The sequence below is a fragment of the Monodelphis domestica genome, chromosome 5, assembly GCF_027887165.1.
Source record: "Monodelphis domestica isolate mMonDom1 chromosome 5, mMonDom1.pri, whole genome shotgun sequence".
Taxonomy (NCBI): Eukaryota; Metazoa; Chordata; class Mammalia; order Didelphimorphia; family Didelphidae; genus Monodelphis; species Monodelphis domestica.
The window spans coordinates 129,598,334-129,623,647 of record NC_077231.1 but is presented as its reverse complement, the minus strand read 5'-3'; the positions used below and the strand labels follow the sequence as shown (position 1 = coordinate 129,623,647).

Here is a 25,314-nt window from a genome sequence, read left to right as displayed (position 1 = left end):
GAACAGAGGTCTTCCAAAAGAACATAACAGGACAAAAAAACCCAACACCACAAGGAAGGAAGTAATCGAAGAACTAGAACTTCTAAACATAGAAAATGAAATTCCAATGGAAAGAATTCCAGTCAGCCTCCAGAAAACAAAACAAAACAAAACCCTATGCTGAAAACTCTAAGACAAATAAAAGTTAAATTGAACAATTTACTTCAGAAACAACAAATCCTTCAAGTCATCAGGAGAAAGGCCTTCACATATAAAGGAAATAGCTTTCAAATAGTGCAAGACTATTTTACACACACTAGAAAAAAGGAGAGAATAGAATAAAATGTTCTAAAGGGCTACAAAGTTCAAGATGTAGTCAAAGCCTTATCTTATAAATCTAACCTTAATTAATAAAGAAGAATGTTCAACACAAGAGTTTGAAACATTTTTAGAAAGAAAACAGAGACTGAAAACTTTATTGCCTCTTGAACACTTTAAACAACAGAAATAGAGAAGTAAGTAAATGTAAAAGGCAAGGTTGGCAATAGCAACAGAATGACAAGAGAAAGAGACTTCTTTCTAAATGTATGCAATGAGGCAGAGATGAAGGCAGAAATCTGGTAGATGTAACTGTGAAGAGGTCAGCATTTTGGATGAAAACCTGGAAACATTCTGCTTACAAGTGAATGATTTTTATTTTTTGGTGGGAAGCATACATAAAATGGTGGGGAAGGAGAACAGGGACATAAATAAGAGTAAATGATGTACAGGAATTAAATCAAGAGTTTGCAATGAGTAGAAGATGATCTTTGTGGTCTCAGAAAGAGAAGAGCCTACTTGGGAGTGAGTGAGGAAGATGGGTGGGGGGGTGAATTGAGAAGGCTGGGAAAGAAGAAAGAGACTACTTTGGATGCGGGAGAGAGTTCCACTGATGAATTCTGGGGATGAGGAGAGATAGTTGGTGAAGGGAGATGAGGTCCTTACATTGGATGATTTGGGGGTTAAAAAGTCTACTTGTTCTTGCAGGGAAGGGTTGGTGGTAGAGTTGGAACCCCTAGGGGCAACAGACACTTGGAGAAATGAGAGAGCATGGACACAAGGAGATTTTTTTAAAAATGTAGGAAACAAAAGTCCTTAAGAGAAGATATAGATTCAGTGGTGGGCTATAAAAGGTAAGTGTAACAAAATTACAAAGATCAAGTGGGAATCAAATGAAGAGAAATGAAAGGACATCCCCAATAGAACCCTTCATGGAGATGGAAAGTCTATAGGTGTTACATATTGCACATGCTTTTATACTTTTTCAATGTATCAATCAATTGTGATGAATTTTCTCACTTGTCCTTTCCAAAAACTGCTCTTTGAGAAGAGGGAGGGATTTATGGAATAATATGATATCTATAAAAACTTTTAAAAATTATTTAGGCAAACAAGCATAAGGTTTGAAACAACATTAGAAAATAATCTGCAGGAAGATAGTGATCAGAATTTGAAAAAAATAATTTTAAAATGTATGATTTTTTCCAGATAATATGAATAAATGCTCATTTATCTAAAAGTTCACAAGATATTTACTAATAAGTTTAAATATATAAATATGGGTATTTGATGATATGGGTAGTTTTTCTTATTAACTTGTATCCTTTATTTTAAACTCTTCTTTTCCATCTTAGAATTAATACTATCTATTGGTTCTAAGGAAGAAGATGGGCTAGGTGATGGGGGTTAGGTGATTTGCCTTGGTTCATAGAGCTAAGAAGTGTCAAGCCAGATTTGAACTCAGATTTGAATATCCCATATCTAAGCTTGGTCCTCAATTCACTGAGCCATCTAGCTGCCCCCTACCTTGTACCTTAAAAAAACCTCAAAAACTATTTCCCCATTTTTGGGTGGGGGGAAGAATATAAGGAACCTAGCTTCCTCTTCCTCTTCCTCTGTCTGTCTCATATTTTATTATTTTCCAAATGTTCAAAAATTGTCACCTCTATCAAGATATCTTATAAATCTATGTATCTCATTTTTATCTCTCATTTGAGCTCCAATTCCACATCAACAACTGCTTGGAAACATCATTCCTTAGAAGGTTTGGGCATTTCAGACTCAATAGGTCAAAAACAGAACTTGTTATATTTCTTCCAAATCATCCCCTTTTCTTAACTTCCTCTTTTTTTTAGAGAACAGTACAGTCTTTCTAATCCTTCAGGTTCAAACTTCCAATCATCCTCGAATCTTTACTTTTCCAACTCCATCCATATTTAATTGGTTGTAAAACTCTATTAATTCTACCTCCAAATTATTTCTTTCCCTACTCTGTACATATTTTATGTATTTTTATGAGTTTATATATACTATTTTCTTCCAGTAAGCTACTTAAAGGCTGAGACTTTCCTTTTTGTTTCATTATTTACTAAATATTCACAGTTTTCAATATAAACTTTGCTAAATTTATGTTATAAATAGGACAAAACATACAATCTGGATTTTAAAGAAAAAAATGAAAAAGCCTTGATTTCAATGAGCTTATACTGTACATATTATACAGCACATAACATTCATACAAGTAGGTAAATATATGCAAACATACATAAAATTATTATAATTACATTATGATAATTATAAGGAAATTGTTAATAAAATAAATATGAAAGATACAAATTTGCCATCTAAAACATGTAAGAGACTATTAAAAATCATAGTATTTATACCAAAACATCATGGCTACATAGTCAAAGAATAGAAACCTGTAGAAACTTAGTCTACATCAGACATCAATTAAGGAAGAAAGAATGGGAGATGATACTAATTTTTGCAAAGTAGATAGAAGAAACGAAGAAGTTGGAGCTCATAGTTTATAGTCTCTATTTTCCCAAGGTAAGAGCCTCTTTTTGGCTCAGTCTCTCATCCCATACTGGCACTAGAAGGTTAATAGCAAAGAGGGGTGGCTACAACTACTCTCAAGGTTCTGAGAGTAGCTCTTTTACTAATATTCTTTCTCATAAGCCCCTACCACTGTTGTTTCTTTGAACAATTACCTAATAGACTGAATTCTTAGCAAAGGAATTATACAAATGACCTAACATATACAGGAGTAAAAAAAAATCCACCTAGATTTGGATTGCAGAGGTGGGAGAGTGTACATGAACGTTTGGTTTTCAGATTTTTCTTTTTTTCCCTGCATCAATAAATGAGCATATATGAATGACTGAACAAATTATACCTTATTGTGGTAACACAATCCTATTTACATGTACATATTATTAACATATTTATATATTCATAAATGCATACATATATTACACATGGATTATTCCCCATTTTTCTTTTATTTCTTTGAGGTATAAGATTAGTAGTGGCATTATCTAGTTGAAAGATATGTACTTATTGAATTTTGGAATGTAATTTCAATTGCTTTCTAGAATGTTTAGATTATATTACCATTCTACCAATAGACTATTAGTGTGCCAGTCCTCCTAAAGCCCCTCTATCAACTATCATTTTACTTTTTTTTAACCTTTCCCTATCTGAAGGAGGTTAGATGAAACTTCATGTTCATTTTATTTGCATTTATCTTATTATTAGTAGTTTGGAAAAATTTTATATTGATACATTGATTTTATTTTTTGAGAAGTATATGTTAATATTCTTTGACCTGTTATATATTAAAAATTATTTTTCTTATATATTTGAAGGAGTTTTTATTGAATATTAAACTTTAACTCAGCATTAGTAGTCCTTGAGTTTACTGAACACAATATTACTATTTTCAAATGACTGTTTTCTTGTGTAACTAGTCTTTTGTTAATTAATAAAAGTAATACATTTTTTAAAGTGACAATTTTTAGTATTTCTGACTCAATGAGTCCCCATTCATTCCAATTTTTGTCTTTTATTTTCCACATAGTTTTTTTAACTATTTATTTTTCCATATGAAGGGTTGGCCCACAGTGTGATCCACAGGCAAAATCTGGCCCATGCATATTTTTGTATTGTTCATGAATTAAGAAAGGCTTTAACATTTTAAAATAAAGTTTAATTGGAACATAGCCACACTCATTTGTTTACATATTATCTCTGGCTGCTTTCCATCCTACAATGGCAGAGTTGAAGTTGTGGCAGAGACCATTTGAGGTGCTCTCATCACTTAGCACTGCTACTTGCTGTACTATAAATCATAATGATGCAGTTATAACTCAATAGTATATCAAGGGTCACCTGTATCACCATCCGCAACATATTATTTGTTTATTTCATTACCAGGTCATACCTACTATATCAAAACATTATAAGGAGAAAGAAAAATAGTTTCAAAAACATTTTTTTAAGCTCAAGGGCCCAGATTTAAAGTTATCTTAACAAGTAAGATGACTCCTAGCCATATTATGGAACACTGAATGGCCTTGGAAATTAACTTTTGTTGTAGACTTGATATTTCTTAATGAAATCAACTTAACATTAAAAGCCAAAACAGTACCAGCACATGAAATGTTGCAGTAAAGCCAAGTTGACAGTTGATGTTGGGGTTACCAAGTGATGTCAAACTTCTTTATATGTTTCATATGCTAGCAAAAATTTAAACAAGAAGCAAGATCTCAATTCCAACACAAATTTGCAGCAAATATATTTTCTGAACTGTTTGAGTTGCATTTTTTAGACCTCAATGCAAGTAGAAAAGAAATATCCATTTTTCAGAATACATTTCACTATCCATTTGAAGAGCTCCTACTTTATCTTCAATTAGAAATGACTAATCTGCAGTGTAATGTCCTGCTAAAAGGCAAATGTCAAGAGAAATATCTAACAGAATTCTGTAAATGCTTTCCAAGTGATAAATATGCTCAATTCAAATTATGTTTGTGGATTGATATCAATATTTGGCTTCATCTATCTGTGTGAAAAGCCATTTTCAAAGATAAATATGCAAGACTTCAAGATAGATCAGTATTAACAGATAAATATTTGCAATAAATTTTGATAGTGAATATTAACTTGGATTTCAACTAAGTGAAATGTTATTGACTCAAAAGCAATTCTATTCTCATTAGTAGACCAATATTACCAAAAACTATTCTCAATTATTATTACTGTATTTTGAATTTTATCAATAAAAATTTCTTTCCTATCATTATGTAACCAAATGTATAATTACCCTTGCTTTTACCTTTTGTCTTACATGCTTAAAATATTTATTATCTGATGCCTTATGGAAAAAGTTTACTAACACCCACTTCAGATGATCATAATATCATCGATTTAGAACTAGAAAGGACCGTAGAGACCACCAAATGTGACCTCACTCCCCAATTTATAGATGAGGAAACTAAGGTCCAGAGAGGTAAAGCCACTCCCTAGCATCTCATACCTGGCAAATGTCTATCATGAGTTTTCTTGGGTTTGAATACAATGATTTATTTATTCACTTCCCCACATTCCCAACTCAAAACTGCAATGAGAAAGATATTTCCAGGATTACCAAGTTAATACGTTTCTTAATCAAGATTCCTGACTCCAAGACACTCAATACATTGTACCATGTAGTTGCTCTTGTTAATTTTTCTAGCTATATAAAGTAACCCTTTGGCATAGAATCAAATCTCTAAATTAATTTGATGCTGTTGTCATACATGATGGTGCACAGTTAACATCTTTCCAATAGTTTAGGACTGTCTTCTGTAAGATATATTTTGGTGTTTTATAAAACAACAAATTTATATTTTATGATGTTATTATTTTATCCTATGCAGGCATACCTCTGTGATATTGCAGGTTCAATTCTAAACCACCACAATTAAGTGAATATCACAATAAGGTGAGTCACCAATTTTTTGCTTTCCCAGTATATATCAAAGTTATGTTTATATTATGCTGTAGTCTATTAAGTGTGCAATAGTCTTGTCTAAAAATGTACATACGTTAATAAAAATACTTTATTACTAAAAAATGCTTCCCATCATCTGGGCCTTTATTGAGTTGTAATTTTTTTTTTTGCTAGTGTAGGATTATGCCTCAGAATTGATGGCTTGTGATTGACCAGAGTTGTGGCAATTTCTTAAAATAAGGCAATAATGAATTTTGATGCATGGATTGATTCTTTCTTTTATTTGAATACTTAGAAGGCAATCTAGGGTTATTAATGGTCCTAATTTCAATATTGTTATGTCTCAGGGAATAAGGAAGTCCAAAGAAAGAGGGAGAAACAGCGATGGCAAAAAAATCATTGTCTTATATAGGCTCAGTTTGTGGCACCCCAAAATAATTTTAATAGTAACATCAAAGATCATTGATCATAGATCACTCCAACAGATATAATAATAATGAAAAAGCAAGGGTAATTATACATTTGGTTACATAATGATAGGAAACAATTAAGAGAATTATAGAGACATGGTGTGAACACATTGTTGGAAAAAATGGTGCTGATAAACTTAATATAGTTTTCCCAAAAACATTCAATTAATAAAAAATCATAATATTTGCAAAACAATAAAATGTGATAGGCCTGTATATTTCTTGCTATCTAGACTCTCAGTTATTTTATATTTGTAGTTTTGGAATGTAATTTGTTTTTCTATCTCTTTATGTTTGGTTTTGTCGATAGCATACAAAAAGTTTGATAATCATGTTGGCTTATTTTATGTTATTATATTAAGCTTATTTAAATTGATTTTTAGGTGATTTCCTAAGATTCTATAACTAAACCATCTTGTCATCTGAAATAAATGCTCATTTTATTTCCTCTTTGTTTATGCTTATACTCTTTCAATTTCTTTTTCTTGCATCATTGCCATAGCTACAATTTCTAGAATAATATATAGTAATAATGATAGTAATGGACATTCTTGCTTTACTTCTGGTATTTTTACAAAGACCTCTCATCATGTTTTTCCATTTTATATTGGCATTTGGTTTTATCCTGTTTGCTATATAATTAAGGATCCATTTATTCTTATGCTTTGTGGTGTTTTGTTTTTTAATATGAAACTGACTTGTATTTTGTAAAACAACAAAATAAAACCCCAAACCACCCTCCTGCTTTTGAAAATTTTGTGGAGTATGAAGTTAGTGTATTTTCAAGTTATTAATAGTTATTAACATCTAAAAGTTGGTGTTACCCCATCTCCCATATCCTTACAAAAGTTTTACAGCTTTAAGTCAGTCTGTCTGGGAATTGCCTTAGGCAGAAGTCCTAAACTTATGGTCTTAGATCCTGAAATCCTGGGGATCAAATCTTAAAGTAGCAAATATTTTTAACCTTTTGTCTTAGAAGACTCCCCTACTGTATCTTTATATTTGAATTATTGAAATTTCTATCTAGGAGGTAAAGCTCAAGGCTTGACTGATCTTCTCATCAGCCCCTGCTAGATAATTCAGTCCTGAACTACTCCCCTCCTTGTATTTGTCTCCAACTTCCTGATCATTTCTTTAAAATATTGATTTGCTTGGAAGTATCCATTGGACAACTATTATCCAATTTCTTGGAGATGTTAATTAGCTTGAATATTCATTGTAAAGCCAATGTAAAACTATTCAACACTATGTCTCCAACTATTGTAAAATGGTATAATCCCTTCTAGGAGACTATTATAACAGGCTTCTCCAATAGAATAAATATAAATAAAATAAATAAAAATAAATAAAATAAAAAATAGGGGATTTTCTGTGAATTTGGGGGCATTTGTCTTGGATCATTAACTTGAGGCAGTGCCCCACATTTTCTCTGTAGTCCCTTGGGGGCATCGGTCTTGGGTCCATGACTTCAAACAGTACCCCCCCTCCTATCTCTCTCTCTCTGTCTCTCTCTCTGTCTCTCTCTCTGTCTCTCTCTCTCTCAAACATTATATTTTAAATGATTAATTTACCTGGTCATATATTTTTTAAGTGGTAAAAGAGGGTGAACTTTGAAACATCCGAGGACCTCTCCATTTCCGCTCCACACATAATCATGATTATTTTACATAATATAGCTTATCATGTTCATAGTTTTCATAACATTGAACCACCTCTTTTCTTTATATAAACAATGATACATTTTTGTTGAATTTTATGATTACCAATATTTCTATGTGAATCCATTGATTACCTTAGACTAAGGAAAATCAGTCCTCAATGTCTTAACTTAGTAAAGGATTTATTTCCAGCCTCCAAATGTATCGATCAAGACAAGGACCATTTCCTTTTATTTATTTTATAAGCAAAAAAAACACTCAGAGCAAGGCCTTCTCCAGAAGGTGCCCTCTTTGTCCTTTCTATTCCCTTTATGGAGATTTGGGGTGACCCGGTCTACAATAGAGGAATAGCCAGTGAAAACCTGATTGAGATAGCTTATGGTGTTCTAGCCAAAGTTTGCTATAGGAAGCTAGGTTTCATAAGCCACCTAGTATTCCATTTCTTATATGCCAGAGAATGGCAAGCAAACCATTTCCCCTAACTATTAGGGACCTTCTCACCTGAGAAACAATTCTACCCCTCCAAATGATAAAGCTATGGGGGAGAAGTTGAGATCTCTATGCCCACCTCCTATTAAAATATCCACTAATCAGGACTGCCAGAAGAGGTCCAAATGATGTACTCTTAGGTCAATCAGTAGGAAGACATACCCAAGTATAAAAGATATTATTAGCCCTCACTCTGGGTTTTTTTTGGTACAAATGGAGGCTTGCCATTGAACTCTTCTTTATGCCCAATTAAAAAGTGATATTATACTCAAGAGTAATAACCTCATTTTATTTATTATTTGAAATTCCAGATGGTAAAAAACCCAACCTGTTTACAAAACATATTTTTAGTATGTTGTTTTAGTAGCTTTGCTAATATTTTATTCTTTTTTATTTCAATATTCCCTAGAGCCATTGATCAATAGCTTTCTCTCTTTCTGGGTTTGGTATCAACACAATATTTATATCATAGAATTAATCTAGTAGTGCTCCATCTTCATTCTCTCAAACAATTTAGATAATATTGGGATTAATCACTTCTAAATCCATGTAAAGTAATTTATTTATTTTTTTCTCTGTGGAAATTCCTTTATCACATATTGTTAAGGGTAAAATTAGGGTTGTTGACGGAATATATTATTTTAGTGGTCACCAGGGATTAAATTCAATCCCAATAAAATACTCAAGTCAGTTTGGGATTTTTATGGTAGTTTAATTACAATAATAGGAAGAAATTAAGGAGAGAGAGGAAGGGGTAAAAAATTTCTCTGGTCTAGCCTAAGCCAAGGGAAGTTCAGATAACTCAGCCAGGAGGCCTCCTCAGAAGATTAAATCTAGCTCCGCTTCCAGCCACACGGTCTACTCTGAGATGAGGGGCCTTCTAAGTAGCTAGAGCTTTAGGAGATAAAGGAACGGAGGAATCAGCCTAACCACTCACCAAGACTCTCTCAGGGAAGATGCTTCACCTAAATCATGCTACAAAGTTTCTCCCAGTAACCTCACTGCCAAGCTGCAAATGCCAAACCACCGCCAGGTTTCCCCACTTCACCGAGCTGTGAGAGCCCAACATCTGAGAGAGAGAGAGAGAGAGAGAGAGAGAGAGAGAGAGAGAGAGAGAGAGAGAGAGAGAGAGAGAGAGAGAGAGGGAAAGTGACGAGAAATATAGACAGTTCTTTACATCACTTCCTGTGTCTCACATGTACCAACAGTAGCTTAAGCTTGGTTTAGGACAGCCCAGGGGGTCTGTCAGTTGTTTCTGATTTGTCACTTGCTAGCACATGTCAGTCATAGGCCATCCTCCTCACAGTTAATCCTTAAGTGGGGGTATATACATTCCTGGTTGCTAGAATTCTAAAGACTAAGCAGGGTGGAGTCAATCTAAAATTCATATTATTAAATTTTTTTCTGAGATTGATTTATTTAAATTCTTTATTTCTTATTAAGACTATATGGGTATTCATATTTTCAATGACTTTGCTTTAGACATTCTATTACAGAATAGAGTGACAGAAACAAGCTGGGGTCACAACTCTGAGTTGATTATTGAACATTTTTGTCTGGGGTATCTGTAGGACAGAAATACATTTTCCAGTGTATGCCATGCTTCAATAAAGGTATGAGACTCATTCCAAAGAAAGTAGCCTAACAAATAGTAGCTCCTTGTTTTTGTCAACCAAAATCTTTTAGCTTTCAGTATATAGGGAGAAACCACCTGTGAGGATTATTATCTTTCAGTCTCATTACCCAGCTTATCCAATGAACTTTTCCTGATCCTACAAGTGAATTCAATATCTTTTTTTTTGGATTTAAAAAAATCAGAAATCTGAAGATGATAAAAGAATTCAGCTAGGTTTGGAAATAACTATTAGAAAGCTTATAATATACACTTATGCAAATGGATACATGTGTATATTTTAATATTAAAGCTGGAAGTATATCTAAGGAAAAATCAAAATAATATGAATGATAAAATACATCCTCAGATCATTTTCAGGAATTTTAATCAGAAATGTGAGAAGGGGCAGAATTTCAACATGTTCACCATGTTTCTCTGAATAGGCAATTTGTTATTTCTATCATGTTTACATGGGGGTTTTTAAGGTGAAGGCTTCTTGTGGTCGTTTGCTAATTTCTCTTGAAAAAGACTCATCTACTCCTTGCTAAAGTTATATGTTTTAAAAGTGACCTTTAAGAGACAATCTTCCTTGTCAGTCAGAGTTGAACCATGCAGCTAAATACTGAGTAGCAGTAATGGGGGAGGCAGCTATTTGCATCTTCTTAAGGAGTAAATTAAAGTCTGATTTGGAAGTCACAGATGAAAAGAAAACACAAGGGTTTCTTCTAAAATGGTTGCAGATGGCAGGCCTGTTTGAGACAGTTTGAGCATTAAGAACAAAAACCATCTTTCAAGCCTGCTAGAGTTTTTCCGTTCCTTTAAAAGACAATCTAAAGTACTATGAAATTTAACAATCATTCAGATTAATCAAGTTGTTTTGTTTTTTCCAGAGGCTCATTTTCAAGTTTTGGTTTACCTTGTGCATTATTCAGCTGTAGTCAGTGAAATTAGCTGGCTCAGTATCATATCAGGTGACAGACTCATTGTCTGACTGTCAAACACCAACCCACTGTTGCAGTATTCTTGTTCTTAGAACAGTTAGCATAAGCTTAAGGGAACTCATGACAACATTCATATTCATTATGATTTAAGAAATTTCATTTCTTGAAAATTAAATCTGAAATCTTAGGTGACTGGAAATTGGATTATCACAGAATATTATTGCTGACAAATCAATCATTACAATAATTAATTGCAATTCACTGTTTATAGTTTGTATAAGTAGAAGCTGACATAGTAGCATTTTTAAAAAACTTTTGCTCTGGCTATCTTCTGTCTGGAACCCATTCCTTTGTCTCCACTTCTTAGAATTTTTTGCTCCTGGAGTGCGTCTTGTATATTGAGTCTTTTCTGACTTCCTCCCAGGGACTAATTCCACCCCACCCTGTATTTAAATATCTTGTATATACTTATTTAGGTATTTATTGACTCTCACATAGAATGTAAAGTTTTTGATAAGAGTGATGGATTCATTTTGTCGTTATATCACTTTATATAGTGGTAGCATATAGAAGTTGAAATCTTGAGTTCAAATCTATCAGGGTCATTCACTACTGGTGGTTCTGGGGAAGTCACTTAACATCTGCCTCAGTTTCTTCACCTTTAGAATGGGTATAATAACATTTAGCTCCCAAGGTTGCCATGAGGAAGAATGAAGTAATATTTGTAAAGTGAGTAGATAAAAATATGCTGATACATACTGGGCACTATAGAAATATTGGCTAGTTATAGTAGTAATTGTAGTAACGTAAGTAAGTGTATAGAAAAGACTTTTTGATTAATTGTTCATGAGGGAATAATAGATTCAGGCTGAAAGCAAGGTAGTTGAGTTTAATCTCTGAGGCCATTCTTAGATTCAAATGAAATTTAGCAACAGACATTCACTAGGGAAGTTCAAGAATCTTCCTTGAGAGCTCTGGGGCAGTGATGGCAAACCTTTTAGAGGGGTGAGTGATGTCCTTAGGCACTTGTGGAGAGGGGGAACGGATGAGTCATTCCATTTCCCTCTGGCTTTTTAGTAAAGAACTCTGGAGAACTCTATGCTGGAGAGATGGTGAGCTCTTAGTGCCCCTTTGGCACGTGTGCCATAGATTTGCGACTACAGATCTGGGGAACACTTAAGACCCAAACTTATTATAGGATGTCCACTGTCTGGGAATCACTAAAGTAAGGAAGTTAACACCTAATGTTTTAAAAAGAATGGATCCTTGAAATTCTCGACCAGTTTGAGGAGGAGTATAGAATAAATAATGAATCGATAAAGAAAGTAGAATGAATAATGAATTGGTAAAGAAAATAAAGCAGAAGAAAAAATTATAATGAAAAAGGGAAATGAGCATGTGAATTATGAAAGTTTTTGATACATTTATGCTATTCCCAAGGAAAGATAAAAAAAAATTTGAAGAAATGAAATGTTCATAGGTTCTAGTGCTATTTTTCCTCAATATTTATCTGATTAGTTATCTTTTATGTAGTATCTAGGACAAGTGATTATCCAACTTCACTTCTAGTCAGGGAAACTTACTACCTAGTGAGGCAACCCATTGTACTTTTGAATTACTCTAATTGTAATGAAAATGTTTCTTATATCAAGCAGAAATCTCTGTGTGAGCATACAATTTTTTTTTCAAGTGGCCAACTGCCAAACATTTATTATACATGTGCATATGTACATGTATGATGTTTGTCTGTAAAGCATGGTCCATGGGACATGTACATTCATGGTCTGGGGGTTCAAAATTCTCAGATGGATGTGTGGTTATTTACTAACTTGTGGATTTAGGGATTTAGTCTGTTAAATATCCCTTGAGAAAAGAAGAGAGAAAGCCACCTTTCTCTCCCTCTGGAGGTTATCTCAAACCCCTGCTTCAATTCACATTAGGGAGGGAGAGATTCTGCCATTTCTTCTCCATCAACAAGGTTTACCTCAACCCCTATATTCACTCACCACTTGATCCACTCAACTTGTCTCCACTGGCATCACATCTAACCAGTGGGACAAACCATCCAACACCTTTCATTATAAAAAGAAGGGAGGTTTCATAATGAAACCTTTTATAAGACTAAATCCCTAGAGCACCAATGAAGGTACAAGCTAAGGGGAAGGGATATCTGCTTCCCTGTTTGCTACTTCTGAGGAAGGTTTGTAGTTTACCTTCCTCAATGGAGAATGTGTGACAGTTCTAATCTGGACTTGTCATAGGAAGGAATAGGACTCAAGCTTTGAGTCCTGTCTCAAATTGCCCAACACCCTTCATGCTGAAGATATAGGTCAAACCCAAATCTGACTTATATCTAAGGATTTATTTGAAAGGAAAGGGTAGAAACAAGGTTGAGGAAAATGGAAGGAGGTTGCCCTATTAAACTAAGCCCACAGCAGCTAGGTCAAGAGGCTGGTGCCTGAGTTCACAAAATGTCTCAGCCCCTCTCCCAGCTGACTTCTCTATTATAGTTTCTAAGCTAATATATCTTAACACTAAATCTTAACACATATCAGGGAAGGCTAGGAGAGACCAGAAGAAACAAGAGGGCTTGGCTCAGGATTTTGTGTGAGTCTCTTCCCAGCTCTTCCTCAGAAACAGAGATCTTGCTGGCAGGTGGAAGAAACAGCAGGATGGATTTCTTGAGGAATACAGCTTCAGGAGCTGGAGGCAGGAAATCTGGGTCCTCTTGTGGCTTTGGGGGATCCTTTAGCCACTCAGAACTGAACTTCATAGCTGACAGTCCTGATTCTGAAGACCCAGGGCTATCCAGAATTCCCCTCAGCCAATGGTTCTCCCCCACAATCCTTTGCTGTCCAAACTGTCACTGCAGTGCCTGTCAGTCAAAATGTAGGATTCTAAAGGTCTCTCTCTTTTCTCTTGATTTGCTCACCCCTTCACTGGGAAGTCTAGTTTCTCAGAGAAAGGCTATAGCTACCAGCATGCAGTTAAACTCAAATTCTCTCAGAGAACTAGAGGCAACACTGTTTAGGTTGGAGGGATATTCCATCAGTGTGCTTCCAATGAAATAATATTTTTACATTTTAAACAAAGCTTTTTACTTATCAATAAAGCAAGTTATACTGGTAACACCATCATATATATTTAAACAAATGTGACAAACATCATAATTCACGCCTAAATCCAGGTCACATTTTCTCACCAATTCATTCAGTTATGTAGAAGCAAGGGTGGACATACATGCTTAAAGAAACCTGGTTAGAAAGTAATGAAAAAAAGGAAAACCAGACAAACTCATAACTTTGTGCCACAAGCTTTGATGCCATCAGTCAATAGAGTATTATCTATTGCATGAAGGCTAGTCTCTGGTAACCACTTGTCTTCTTGTCTTCATGTCCCTCAGGCTGGACAGAACTTTCCCCCTTCTATTCTTAAACTGAAAAAGCAGTTATAAGTTTATCAATTTATAATTACCCATAATAGGGCATTGAGAAAGTGATATCTTGAATTTTTTTAGCTATTTCCTTTAAGTCAAAGAATAGCAAATTATTAGGCTTGATCTCAGTCATAGAGATGAGGCATCTATAAAGATTAAATTTAACCCTCCCCTGATTGTGAAAATAAAATTAATTAACTCTCCCCTGATTGTGAAGATTAAATTGTAACCCCTGCCCATTTTTAGATTGAATCACCAGAAGTGTAAACACCCTACTTAAAGTTGAGTGGGGAGATCTGCCCATTAAAGTGTAAACATCCCACTTAATCATTTAGTGGGAAGGTCTGTGACCCACATGTGCAATAGTGGGTGATGAATCAGAATTGACTGACTGCCTCTTGGGCAGTCCTAAGCAAGGCTTTAGACTATGATTTGTCCACATAAAAAGGGGAGGAAAGCACAGGAAATGACACAAAACAAAGTGTCTTAAAAAGGGAGTTACAACTTCCTGAGGGTAGTTCTACTTGGACTTCTACTTAGAGTTGAATTTCCTGTGAGAGGGAGTTCTTTATTTTTTGGAGTTGAGGCTGGTGAAGAATCTGCTGACTGGACCTGGGACCCTGTTTCTGGTGAGCCTTTTCTTAAATCTCTTCCTTTGGACTGTGACTTGGTGAGTGAAAAGGCTGACTCGTTTCCTGGATTTTCTGAAGAAACTAGTCTCATGAGAGACCTGTCCTCTTGGGAGAGGCTCCCTGTATCCTCAGGTCATTGGCTACAAGATCCAAGGCCTCTCCAGTTAAGGACTAAACTCCCCTGCCTATTTTTGAGCCAGTAGTCAGAGTAAATTACTTAGTGCTTAGGCTAGATATCTTACCCTATCCTCTTTCTGGTTTCCTACTTCATTCTTTCTATATTTTGTAAATAAATTGTAAATAAATCTCTTTGGAATAAATTAAATTCCTGGCGACCCTATTTTATAATAATTCAGTGCAACCATTTTATAATTAACTCCTTTTTCAACTAAGATTTATTTGGCTGACCATGTCAGTTGTGATGAAATTCCCTCAATCTTTCTACTTTTCTTAACTTTTCCTTTACTTTTGTGACTATCCCTAAGTCAGTTTTAAATAGCTTATTTTATTTTTTAAATTCTTTTTTTTAATTTAATTTTTTTAGTCAATTTAGAACATTATTACTTGGTTACAAGAATCATATTCTTTCCCTCCCTCTCCTGCTCCTACCCTCCCCATAGCCGATTCGGAATTCCACTGGGTATTAAATGTGTCTTTGATCAGAACATATTTCCATGTTGTTGATGTTTGCACTAGGATTTTCATTTAGAGTCTATATTCCCCATCATATCCCCTCAATCTATGTAACAAGCAGCTGCTTTTCTTCAGTGTTTCTACTCCCACAGATATTCCTCTGAATGTGGATAGTGTTCTTTCTCGTAGATCCCTCTGGGTTGTTCAGGATCACTGCATTGCCACTAATGGAGAAGTCCATTACATTCAATTGTACTTCAAAGTGTATCAGACTCTGTGTACAGTGTTCTCCTGCTTCTGCTCCTCTCACTCTGCATCAATTCCTGGAGGTCATTCCAGTTCACATGGAATTCCTCCACTTTATTAATCCTTTTTGCACAATAGTATTCCTTTACCAGCATATACCACAATTTGTTCAGCCATTCCCTAATTGAAGGGCATCCCCTCATTTTCCAATTTTTTGCCACCACAAAGAGTGCAGCTATGAATATTCTTGTATAAGTCTTTTTCATTATTATCTCTTTGGGGTACAAACCCAGCAGTGCTATGACTAGATAAAAGGGCAGACAGTCTTTTAATGCCCTTTAGGAATAGTCCCAAATTACCCTCCAGAATGGTTGGATCAGTTCACAACTCCACCAGCAATGCATTAATGTCTCAACTTTGCCACATCCCCTCCAGCATTCATTACTTTCCATTGCTGCCATGTTAGCCAATCTGCAAGGTGTGAGGTGATACCTCAGAGTTGTTTTGATTTGCATCTCTCTGATTATAAGAGATTTAGAACACTTTTTTCATGTGTTTATTAATAGTTTTTATTTCTCTAACAGAAAATTGCCTTATCACGTCCCTTGCCCATTTATAAATTGGAGAATGGCTTGATTTTTTCTACAATTGCTTTAGCTCTTTATAAATTGAAGTAATTAGACCTTTGTCAGAGGTTTTTGTAATGCAGATTGCTTCCCAATTTGTTACTTCCCCTCTAATTTTGGTTGCATTAGTTTTGTTTGTACAAAACCTTTTTAGTTTGATGTGATCAAAATTATTTATTTTAAATTTTGTGATTTTTTCAAGCTCTTACTTGGTTTTAAAATCTTTCCTTTCCCAAAGATCTGACATGTATACTATTCTGTGTTCACCTATGTACTTATAGTTTTCTTCTTGATATTCAAGTCATTACCCCATTCTAAGTTTATTTGGTATAGGGTGTGAGATATTGATCCAAATATAATCTCTCCCATACTGTCTTCCAATTTTCCCAGAAGTTTATATCAAATAGTGGGTTTTGGTCCCAAAAGCTGGGATCTTTGGGCTTATCATAGACTGTCTTGCTGAGGTCATTTATGTGGTCTATTCCACTGATCCTCCTTTCTGTCTCTTAGCCAGTACCAAATTGTTTTGATGACCACTGCTTTATAGTATAATTTTAAATCTGGGACTGCAAGGCCTCCTTCTTTCACATTTTTTTTTATGATTTCCCTGAATATCCTTGATCTTTTGTTCTTCCAAATGAACTTTGTTATGATTTTTTCTAATTCAATAAAAAAGTTTTTTGGTAGTTCAATGGGTATGGCACTAAATAAGTAAATTACTTTGGTTAGGATTGTCATTTTTGTTATGTTAGCTCATGCTAACCATGAGCAGTTGATATTTTTCCAATTGTTTAGATCTAGTTTTAATTGTGTGGAGAGTGTTTTGTAGTTGTGTTCATATAGTTCCTGTGTTTGTCTCAGCAGATATATTCCTAAGTATTTTATATTATCTGGGGTTATTTTAACTGGAATTTCTCTTTCTAATTCTTACTGCTGAGATGTGTTGGAAATATATAGAAATGCTGATGACTCATGTGGGTTTATTTTGTATCCTACAACTTTATTAAAGTTGTTAATTATTTCCACTAGCTTTTTAGTTGATTCTCTAGGATTCTTTAAGTAGACCATCATGATAGCTTGGTCTCCTCATTGCCTATTTTAATGCCTTCAATTTCTTTTTCTTCTCTAATTACTACTTCTAGTGTTTCTAATACAATGTTAATTAATAGAGGTGATAATGGGCATGCTTGTTTCACTCCTGATCTTATTGGGAAGGCTTCTAGTTTATCCCCATTGCAGATGATGTTGGCTGATGGTTTTAGATATATACTGTTTATTATTTTTAGGAAAGGCCCTTCTATTCCTATGCTTTCTAGTGTTTTCAATAGGAATGAGTATTATATTTTGTCAAAGGCTTTTTCTGCATCTATTGATATAATCATGTCATTTTTGTCGGTTTTCTTGTTAATATGGTCAGTTATATGGATGGTTTTCCTAATATTGAACTGTCCTTGCATTCCTGGTATAAATCCTACCAGGTCATAATGAATAACTCTCGTGATCACTTGCTGCAGTCTTTTTGCTAGCATCGTATTTAAGATTTTTGTATTTATGTTCATTAAGAAAATTGGTGTAGTTTTTTTCTCCATTTTGACCTGCCTGGCTTTGGAATCAGTAACATATTTGTGTTCAGTAACATTCTTGGGTATTGTCATTTGGGGATTAAGTATAGGAGGTGATCTGTGGATTCTTTTAATCTCAACTTTTCCTCTTGTTCTAGAATGTCAGGGTAGTTTTCTTGGATAATTTCCTGTAGGATGATGTTCAGTTTTTTTCTTATGTCATAGTCTTCTGGTAGACCAATGATTCTTAAGTTGTCTCTCCTGGAACGATTTTTAAATCTTATGTTTTATGAATGACATGTTTCATATTTTCTTCAATTTTTCATTCTTTTGATTTTGTTTTATAATTTCCTGCTACCTCGTGAGGTCACTTAATTCTAGTTGTTGTATTCTAGTTCTTAAAGACTGGATTTCATCCCTGGCTTTTTGGTCATCCTTCTCCTTCTGGTGTGATTTTATTTGGAGGTCATCTATCATTTTCTTTGCTTCACCTTTCATTTTCTTTCTCTTATCTTTCATCTCCTTTGTCTCATTTTCAAGCTGATTAATTTTGACTTTCAAGACATTATTTTCTGTTTCCATATTACTTATCTTACTGTTTAAGTTCTTTCCCCAGTTGTCTTCAGCCTCAATTAATTGTGTTTTGAATTGTACTTTGAGTTCTTCCAAAGCCTGTGTCCAATTCATTGGAGTCTCTGTGTTTTTAATTGGTGTTCTTTCATCCTCCTCTGTTATATTTGCTCTTTGTTCACTGCCTGGATAGAAGCTGTTGATTGTAATTTCTTTTTTCTTTTTCTGTTGTTTGCTAATATTTGCCCCTCCTTTTCCCCCTGTAGTTGCCTGTACTCTTGCTCCTCTCATTATGTACTGGATCTGCAGTTTTGGGTTTTTCTGTCAGCCTTCATCCTTGGAGCTTAGTCAGCAAATCTCTCAGAGCAGTCTGTTGGGGAAGGGTATTGGAACTTGAGCTTCCCTGCCCTCGGTAGGCTTGATGAGAATAATCCCAGCTGAGTTGAACTTGTAGAGCTGGATGTGCCCTGAGGCCAAAACCTCAGGAAGGGGGGGGGGGGCGGCAATATGGATTGTATCCACTGCTGAGACTAGGCTGCCAGCTCTGCACTTCTTCTCCAACTGCTTCCCCACCACCTATGCTCAAAGCTCTGAGCCTGGCACAGCTTTGCCTGCAAGGTACTCCCTCCAGACTAGCACCCTTGCCCACCCAGAGGTTCCAGCCACCACTGGAGGCTCATTGCTCTAGGTGGGTCAGGGGTCTTGTGATCTTCCCTCTTCCTTCCCCTTAAACCCAAGTGTTCTCAAATTCAGGCCTTTGGGGGGTGTACCTTTTAAGTTGAGTCTAGCAGAAGGGTTCCTTAGTTCTGTCTTGCTGTTAAGTTTGGTTTTCAGTCCCCTAAGAGCATTTAGTTTTTAATCAGTAAGGAAGGGTTTTCAGAGGTCTGAACTTTCGCTGCCTTGATACTGCCATCTTGACTCCACCTCCTTAAATATCTTATTTTGAATCTATATTTCACAGCTGCTAAAGGTAAGCTCATTTTCCCCCCTTAAAAATAAATATAGCACAGTTGTTTTTAATTTTAGCAGTTAGACCTCGAGTCCCTACCTGGGGAAACTGTTCCCAAACCTACCCCTCTGGCAAACAACCCCATTAGCAGATCCTCAGGTTTTCACCTGGGTAAGATTCTGTCTTTTAGCTACCTTGCCTTGTTTCTTAATTAGCTGTGAGGGCAAAAACCTGGGGAAATGCTTTCACTCCCTCTCAAGGGGAAAAATAATTCTCTTGCACAACAGAAAATTTTTCTTTTTTCCAAACCCCACTGTCTCTAGAGTTAATTTAAGTGAGAAGTAAAACCTAGAGAGATCAGTCAGGAAGAGTAGTGTTAAATTAAATGACAACAGCAAAAGAAACTGTTTTTTTTCCCTAAGAGGCTTTCACAGCCCAAATAAGGTAAAAAATAATTTATAAAAAACATTTTGCCCCAGGCTATTCAAAAAAGTGGCCCAGAAGCTGCTTCCTGGATGCATGTGGTAGAAACACATGGTTCTAGTGTTTCACTCTGAGGGGAAAGTCGGCTGCATCCTGTTGCCCCTCCTATACTTAGCTTCCAACAAAAGGTTTCTTCTCTCACCCTCCAACCAAGGAGTTAATCAAATCAAGGTGTGACATCCTTAAAAGGACCACACCCTTTCCTTTAATTTTCATACCCTGACTTTAACTCCTAACCATTAGAACCATCTACTGAAAAAAATCAGAATTAAAAGCAATTTAACAAATGAAATAAATATATAATAAATAATTTTTTAAAATGGCTGCTACTCTACATGAAAGTATTCTGACTTTTGCCCAAATAGGAACCTTAAAGGTTTCAGAATGTCTCCTATTCCTTATGTTCTTAGGTAATTTTATTTTTCCATTCCTAAATATTATGACAAGAAATGCTACCATATGAAAAATTAAAACTGAAATGCAGGCAGACACTCAAATTCACTTGGACAATTTCAAATACTTCTTAAATGGTCAAAAGGCAAATACTGACCTCATCCAAAACATGTCTGATTTTTACAAGCCTGTTCCTGAACCACTAAGAAGAAAATCCTACTCCCTCCAAAATAGAGATGGAAGATCACTCTCCTATATCTCAGCAGCAGAACTCCTCTTTCATGCTCTGCAACTCTTGGATGACCTTACTTCCCCTATCCTTTTCCTGATGACTCATCTTCTCCTGTTTCTTTTCCTACCCCATGACCAATTCCAGCCCTGAGAAAACCTCATCCTCCTAACAAAACTGTTCCTTTCCAAGCTGACTCACCATTACCTAATTCAAATAAAGATCTTTTCCCCTTAAGGGAAGTGCCCAAAATAGGACACAAAGGGGATATGGTGACCCTAAGACACCATACACCCTTTACTACCCAAGACATAAATGAATTGGCACGAAATGTTCCCACTTATGAAGAAGATCCCTTTGTGATAATGAAAAAGATGGCTGACATTTTTTTCAGTATAATCCATCTTACAAAGACATTGAAAATCTACTCCAGGCTTTCCTAATGGAACACGAGAAGAATAAAATAATTTCTCATGTCAATAAAGTCTGGGGATGCAATGCAGCACACTGGCCATCACAGTATCCTGAATGGGACTATAACAACTCTGAAGATTATTTAGAATTATATCATTGTAGGGAGGCCAGTCTAGCTGCCATGAGAGATTGCTCTGAAAACACAGATAGATGGACAGAATTTGAAGAACTTAAGCAATCAGATTATGAGACACCCTCCAGATTCACTGATAGGCTCATTGAGTTTGGGGGTCAGCATGTAGACTTTGACCTTTCTAAATAAAATGACATAAGACAAATTAGAAGACACTTTCTCAATAACTCTTGCAAAGTGAGCAGGAATTATTTTAAGACTCATTGCCCAAAGTGGCTTGAGACAGATCTTGATGAATTGAGAAAAACTGAAAAACTGCTGTATATGTTTCAAAAGAAACAAAGAAAAACAGGAAGAGACTAATGATTTCATGGATACAATTCAGAAAGAATTGAAATATTTAAGAGATAGGATTGATAAACAGGAAAAAGGGCATGATACTCAACCAATAGTACTTGCCCCTCTCTGAGAATCTAACTATTGACCCCTTACCTGCCACTTCTGTGAAAAAGAAGGGCCACAAAATGATAGAGTGTAGAAATTTATTCAAGGCAATAAAAAATAATATGTAGTTGCATAACAACTACAGAAATAATAATTATAGAAATAACTATAATAACGATTATAGGAATTCCAATTTTAGGAATGATAACAATTCTAGGAATAGAAATTAGGAAAATGATAACTCAAACCAACTAACCCCTCAACAGGATAACTTAAGTGGAGCTTGTCAAAAAATACTCAGGGTGCTACTGCCCCTCTACTTTGGGCAGAAGGCGATACCACTTAGACTCTTTTGTTTTGTTGATGTTAACCTTTTTCAGTTTTGTCTCCTCTCCACATAGTAGCAAATGAAGAAGAAATGGATTTTTGAATACAGTACCTCTGTGATTGGATGTTGCCTTATCTAGTTAAATTAGCAGAACTTGTAGCCAAACACTTTACAGGACTACTAAAATTTTCACTCACCATGACTATATATTATCTAATTATACCACATTCTTTCTTTCCACATCAAAATAAGTGTAAAAAGTTCCTTTCCCTATTTTACTTTATTTTCTGAAACCAGAGGATAATAAAAAGCAAGAAGCCCTTCTGGGAGGCTCCAGTTTCCTAAAGTCAGCACTAAATGGAAGTAGGTGGTGCTGAATTTCTGTTTCAAAGGGTTTAAGTCTTTAGTTGGCCAAAAAGGAACCAGTAGTTGAAATCTTCTTAGCTAATAAGTCACTAGTTTCTTCAAGTAGCATGGATAAATCTGTCTTTCAACACTGTTCTGAGCTTTTCCCCTTTCCCAGGCTCTTCAACATTCATTTCAATCACTTTAATTTTTATTTCTTAGTTACTCACCTTTTACTTATGAGTGGACTATTCCTTTAAGAAATCAGCAGCTTTTGGGGGGTGGAGTCAAGATGGTGACTTAGCAAGCAGCAAAAGTTCAGACCTCGTTGAAGACCCTTCCTTACCATTAGACTGAATGCTCCTAGGCACCGAAATTCAATCTGAACAACAGGACAGAAGCGGGAGACCCTCCTTCTGGACTCAAATCAAAAGGTATGACCCCCAAAAGCCAGAATCCGAGAATACTCAGGGCTAAGGGGAAGGCAGAGCAAAGGTCCCAGGACCCCTCCCCCACAACCCAGAGGGCTGAGCCCCCAGCAGCAGTGGGAACCTCTGAGAGGGCAAAGGTGCTGGTTTGCAGGGTCTACCTTGTGAGCAGCAGGGCGCCGGGCTTGGAGCATCCAGTTTGGACAGTGGGGAGGAAGCCAGGGAGAGACAGGGCGTGGCTCGATCCCTCCATCAGGCTCCAGTCTCACCCTTGCCTCGGGCACATCCAGACCAATCCAGCTGAACCTAATTCCATCAGAACTCCTCAGAGTTTAGGGAGGCAGGCAAGGGCATTTGTGGGTAGCAGAGAAGCAGTTGGAGAGAACTGGAGAGAGCCTGGGCAGCCCAGCCTTCCAGGAGTCTTCAGAGCCTCAGAGCTTCATACCACATACAGCCCAACCCTCTTGAACTCAATCCAATCAAAAGCCCCCAGAGGACAGGGAAGCTAACATTCCTCCCCTAGAGACTGTACCAAGAGATCTGACAAAGCTATAAGAGGGGAGACTGACAGCCCCCAAACCAAAACAAAATGAGAGGAGCAAGAGCACAGCCAAATATGGGGAGCAAAGAAGGGGTTAACTCGAGCAAACAACAGAAAAAGAAGAAGGAAATTACAATAGACAGCTTCTGCACAGGTAATGAGTAAAGAGCGAATGAAACAGAGGGTGAGGGATCAGCAAAGGAAAAATCAGAAATTCCAGTTAATTGGATACAGGCTTTGGAAGAACTCAAAATGCAATTCAAAACACAATTAAGAGAGGCTGAAGACAATTGGGAAAAGAACTTAAAAACTAAGATAAGTCATCTGGAAACAGAAAATAGTGTCTTGAAAGCCAAAATCAACCAGCTGGAAAATGAGACAAAGGAGATGAAAGATGAGGCAAAGCAGATGAAAGATGAGGTGAAGAAGATGAAAGATGACCTCCAAAGAAAATCTGACCAAAAGTAAAAGGATGAGCAAAAAACTAAGGATGAAATCCAGTCTTTAAGAACCAGAATACAACAACTAGAATCATGTGACCTCACAAGGCAGCAGGACACTATAAAACAAAACCAAAAGAATGAAAAAATTGAGGAAAATATGAAGCATCTCATTCACAAAACAGAGGATTTAGAAAATCGTTCAAGGAGAAACAATTTAAGAATTATTGGCCTACGAGAAGACCATGACAAAAGAAAAAGCCTGGACATTATATTATAGGAAATTATTAAAGAAAACTGTCCCGAAATCCTTGAACAAGAGGGAAAAGTGGAGATTGATAGAATCCACAGATCACCTCCTGTACTTAATCCCCAACTGACAACACCCAGGAATGTTATAGCCAAATTCAAGAACTATCAGACCAAAGAAAAGATATTATAAGCTGCCAACAAGAAGTCATTCAGATACCAAGGAACCACAGTGAGGATAACTCAGGATCTGGCTGAATTCACACTGAAAAACAGAAAGGCATGGAATATGATATTCCAGAAAGCAAGGGAACTAGGTCTACAACCAAGAATCAACTACTCAGCAAAATTGACTATATTCTTTCAGGGGAAAGTATGGTCATTTAACAAAATAGAAGAATTTCAAGAATTCATAAAGAAAAGACCAGACCTGAACAGAAAATTTGATGTCCAAGCACAGAACTCAAGCGAATCATCAAAACATAATTTAAAAAGAGGGGAAAAAAGGAAAACAAAAAAAAAATTTTAAGAGACTCAATAACTTAAAATGATATGTATCCCTATAAGAAAAGAGGTCATTGGTAACTCTTAAAAACTGTTGTTATTACCTGGGCAGCAAAAAGAAGTATACTTAGAGGGAACAGCAACAAACTATATAGGATGAAAGGACAAGACATAAATAGGTATATAGATATATGCATGCAAAAATACATATGCATGAGTATGCATATTATATATATATATATAACTAGAGCTTAAAATAGGTTAATATTAAAAGAAATGGGAAAAGAAACAAATGGGGTAAATTTATATGTCATAAAGAAACTCATGGTGGGAGGGAGAACATCAATACACTGGAAGGGTAAAGAGGTCGGAGATAGGAAATACTCAACTTTTATGTACTTTGAAAGTGACTCAAAGAGGGAAAAACAATCCAATCCATTGGGGGCAGAGAATAGATTTGCACCCTATAGGGGAGTAGAAGGGTAACAAACGGTCTGGTGGGGAGGGAAGCAGTACAAGAGAGGGAGGGAGCTGGGGGGGGCTTAACTTTAGAAAGACTATAGGGAAAATAAGGGGGGGACAAATAGGGAGGGGGTAGAAAGGGAAGTAAAATAAGGGTGGGAACAAGGGGGACTGTTCAAAAGCAAACATTGGTGTAGAAGGAAATAGTGAAAGAAGAAAAGGCAGGAAAAGGAGCAGAAATCAAAATGCTGGGAAATACACAGCTAGTAATAATAACTCTGAATGTGAATGGAATGAACT

The 25,314-nt window shown here is 35.9% G+C and overlaps 1 long non-coding RNA gene across 1 annotated transcript in view; it reads left to right on the top strand.

Moving 5' to 3' along the window:
• The window catches only part of LOC130454562 (uncharacterized), an 81,885-nt gene that overhangs the window by 11,685 nt on the left and 44,886 nt on the right, over positions 1 to 25,314 (top strand). The window contains exon 2 of the long non-coding RNA XR_008912190.1: positions 5,721 to 5,785. This is a non-coding gene — a long non-coding RNA (uncharacterized LOC130454562). The remainder of the gene's footprint in view (positions 1 to 5,720; positions 5,786 to 25,314) is intronic.